Source organism: Phyllobates terribilis, unplaced genomic scaffold (genome assembly GCF_046119375.1).
Source record: "Phyllobates terribilis strain yellow unplaced genomic scaffold, ASM4611937v1 Scaffold_226__1_contigs__length_3207580, whole genome shotgun sequence".
NCBI lineage: Eukaryota > Metazoa > Chordata > Amphibia > Anura > Dendrobatidae > Phyllobates > Phyllobates terribilis.
The window spans coordinates 1,655,677-1,660,560 of NW_027362986.1; positions in this window are offsets into that span (position 1 = coordinate 1,655,677).

Genomic DNA, 4,884 nt, shown 5'->3' on the forward strand with positions numbered 1-4,884 from the left:
ATCTGAAAGTCTGATAAACGCCGGAAAAATCACTAAGTCCAAAAAAAAATTTGTTCAACTTTTTTCAATTTTACCCCGTGGGATATATATTCTACCCACACACATTTGGAACTCTCCTGGGGTACCCTCACACATATTATTCCCTCATTTAGTGGATATTTTCACAAAAAAGTGAAATTTTCAAAAATCCAGAAAATTGGCTGAAAATGACTAAATATCAAGGACTCATTGGGCGAATCGCTCTGGAACTGAAATTGGAACGCTCACTGACATTTACCCTATCTGAAAGTCTGATAAACGCCGGAAAAATGACTAAGTCCAAAAAAAAATTTGTTCAACTTTTTTCAATTTTACCCCCGTGGGATATATATTCTACCCACAAACATTTGGAACTCTCCTGGGGTACCCTCACACATATTATCCCCTCATTTAGTGGATATTTTCACAAAAAAGTGAAATTTTCAAAAATCCAGAAAATTGGCTGAAAATGACTAAATATCAAGGACTCATTGGGCGAATCGCTCTGGAACTGAAATCGTAATGCTCACTCACATTTCCCCTATCTGAAAGTCTGATAAACGCCGGAAAAATGACAGTAAAAAAAAATTTTTTTAAACTTTTTTCAATTTTACCCCCGTGGGATATATATTCTACCCACACACATTTGGAACTCTCCTGGGGTACCCTCACACATATTATTCCCTCGTTTAGTGGATATTTTCACAAAAAAGTGAAATTTTCAAAAATCCAGAAAATTGGCTGAAAACGACTAAATATCAAGGACTCATTGGGCGAATCGCTCTGGAACTGAAATCGTAATGCTCACTCACATTTCCCCTATCTGAAAGTCTGATAAACGCCGGAAAAATGACTAAGTCCAAAAAAAAATTTTTTTCAACTTTTTTCAATTTTATCCCCGTGGGATATATATATATTCTACCCACACACATTTGGAACTCTCCTGGGGTACCCTCACACATATTATTCCCTCATTTAGTGGATATTTTCACAAAAAAGTGAAATTTTCAAAAATCCAGAAAATTGGCTGAAAACTACTAAATATCAAGGACTCATTGGGCGAATCGCTCTGGAACTGAAATCGGAATGCTCACTCACATTTCCCCTATCTGAAAGTCTGATAAACGGCGGAAAAATGACTAAGTCCCTAAAAAAAATTTTTTTCAACTTTCTTCAATTTTACCCCCGTGGGATATATATTCTACCAACACACATTTGGAACTCTCCTGGGGTACCCTCACATATTATTCCCTCGTTTAGTGGATATTTTCACAAAAAAGTGAAATTTTCAAAAATCCAGAAAATTGGCTGAAAACGACTAAATATCAAGGACTCATTGGGCGAATCGCTCTGGAACTGAAATCGGAACGCTCACTGACATTTCCCCTATCTGAAAGTCTGATAAACGCCGGAAAAATAACTAAGTCCAAAAAAAATTTTTTTTCAACTTTTTTCAATTTTACCCCCGTGGGATATATATTCTACCCACACACATTTGGAACTCTCCTGGGGTACCCTCACACATATTATTCCCTCGTTTAGTGGATATTTTCACAAAAAAGTGAAATTTTCAAAAATCCAGAAAATTGGCTGAAAACGACTAAATATCAAGGACTCATTGGGCGAATCGCTCTGGAGCTGAAATCGGAACGCTCACTGACATTTTCCCTATCTGAAAGTCTGATAAACGCCGGAAAAATGACTAAGTCCAAAAAAAAATTTGTTCAACTTTTTTCAATTTTACCGCCGTGGGATATATATTCTACCCACACACATTTGGAACTCTCCTGGGGTACCCTCACACATATTATTCCCTCGTTTAGTGGATATTTTCACAAAAAAGTGACATTTTCAAAAATCCAGAAAATTGGCTGAAAACGACTAAATATCAAGGACTCATTGGGCGAATTGCTCTGGAACTGATATCGGAACGCTCACTGACATTTCCCCTATCTGAAAGTCTGATAAACGGCGGAAAAATGACTAAGTCCAAAAAAAAATTTGTTCAACTTTTTTCAATTTTACCCCCGTGGGATATATATTCTACCCACACACATTTGGAACTCTCCTGGGGTACCCTCACACATATTATTCCCTCATTTAGTGGATATTTTCACAAAAAAGTGAAATTTTCAAAAATCCAGAAAATTGGCTGAAAACGACTAAATATCAAGGACTCATTGGGCGAATCGCTCTGGAACTGAAATCGGAATGCTCACTCACATTTCCCCTATCTGAAAGTCTGATAAACGCCGGAAAAATGACTAAGTCCAAAAAAAAATTTTTTTCAACTTTTTTCAATTTTATCCCCGTGGGATATATATATATTCTACCCACACACATTTGGAACTCTCCTGGGGTACCCTCACACATATTATTCCCTCATTTAGTGGATATTTTCACAAAAAAGTGAAATTTTCAAAAATCCAGAAAATTGGCTGAAAACTACTAAATATCAAGGACTCATTGGGCGAATCGCTCTGGAACTGAAATCGGAATGCTCACTCACATTTCCCCTATCTGAAAGTCTGATAAACGGCGGAAAAATGACTAAGTCCCTAAAAAAAATTTTTTTCAACTTTCTTCAATTTTACCCCCGTGGGATATATATTCTACCAACACACATTTGGAACTCTCCTGGGGTACCCTCACATATTATTCCCTCGTTTAGTGGATATTTTCACAAAAAAGTGAAATTTTCAAAAATCCAGAAAATTGGCTGAAAACGACTAAATATCAAGGACTCATTGGGCGAATCGCTCTGGAACTGAAATCGGAACGCTCACTGACATTTCCCCTATCTGAAAGTCTGATAAACGCCGGAAAAATAACTAAGTCCAAAAAAAATTTTTTTTCAACTTTTTTCAATTTTACCCCCGTGGGATATATATTCTACCCACACACATTTGGAACTCTCCTGGGGTACCCTCACACATATTATTCCCTCGTTTAGTGGATATTTTCACAAAAAAGTGAAATTTTCAAAAATCCAGAAAATTGGCTGAAAACGACTAAATATCAAGGACTCATTGGGCGAATCGCTCTGGAGCTGAAATCGGAACGCTCACTGACATTTTCCCTATCTGAAAGTCTGATAAACGCCGGAAAAATGACTAAGTCCAAAAAAAAATTTGTTCAACTTTTTTCAATTTTACCGCCGTGGGATATATATTCTACCCACACACATTTGGAACTCTCCTGGGGTACCCTCACACATATTATTCCCTCGTTTAGTGGATATTTTCACAAAAAAGTGACATTTTCAAAAATCCAGAAAATTGGCTGAAAACGACTAAATATCAAGGACTCATTGGGCGAATTGCTCTGGAACTGATATCGGAACGCTCACTGACATTTCCCCTATCTGAAAGTCTGATAAACGGCGGAAAAATGACTAAGTCCAAAAAAAAATTTGTTCAACTTTTTTCAATTTTACCCCCGTGGGATATATATTCTACCCACACACATTTGGAACTCTCCTGGGGTACCCTCACACATATTATTCCCTCATTTAGTGGATATTTTCACAAAAAAGTGAAATTTTCAAAAATCCAGAAAATTGGCTGAAAACGACTAAATATCAAGGACTCATTGGGCGAATCGCTCTGGAACTGAAATCGGAATGCTCACTCACATTTCCCCTATCTGAAATACTGATAAACGCCGGAAAAATCACTAAGTCCAAAAAAAATTTTTTTTCAACTTTTTTCAATTTTACCCCGTGGGATATATATTCTACCCACACACATTTGGAACTCTCCTGGGGTACCCTCACACATATTATTCCCTCGTTTAGTGGATATTTTCACAAAAAAGTGAAATTTTCAAAAATCCAGAAAATTGGCTGAAAACGACTAAATATCAAGGACTCATTGGGCGAATCGCTCTGGAACTGAAATCGTAATGCTCACTCACATTTCCCCTATCTGAAAGTCTGATAAATGCCGGAAAAATGACTAAGTCCAAAAAAAAATTTTTTTCAACTTTTTTCAATTTTACCCCCGTGGGATATATATTCTACCAACACACATTTGGAACTCTCCTGGGGTACCCTCACATATTATTCCCTCGTTTAGTGGATATTTTCACAAAAAAGTGAAATTTTCAAAAATCCAGAAAATTGGCTGAAAACGACTAAATATCAAGGACTCATTGGGGGAATCGCTCTGGAACTGAAATCAGAACGCTCACTGACATTTCCCCTATCTGAAAGTCTGATAAACGCCGGAAAAATAACTAAGTCCAAAAAAAATTTTTTTTCAACTTTTTTCAATTTTACCCCCGTGGGATATATATTCTACCCACACACATTTGGAACTCTCCTGGGGTACCCTCACACATATTATTCCCTCGTTTAGTGGATATTTTCACAAAAAAGTGAAATTTTCAAAAATCCAGAAAATTGGCTGAAAACGACTAAATATCAAGGACTCATTGGGCGAATCGCTCTGGAACTGAAATCGTAATGCTCACTCACATTTCCCCTATCTGAAAGTCTGATAAATGCCGGAAAAATGACTAAGTCCAAAAAAAAATTTTTTTCAACTTTTTTCAATTTTACCCCCGTGGGATATATATATATTCTACCCACACACATTTGGAACTCTCCTGGGGTACCCTCACACATATTATTCCCTCATTTAGTGGATATTTTCACAAAAAAGTGAAATTTTCAAAAATCCAGAAAATTGGCTGAAAACGACTAAATATCAAGGACTCATTGGGCGAATCGCTCTGGAACTGAAATCGGAATGCTCACTCACATTTCCCTTATCTGAAAGTCTGATAAACGGCGGAAAAATGACTAAGTCCCCAAAAAAAATTTTTTTCAACTTTTTTCAATTTTACCCCGTGGGATATATATTC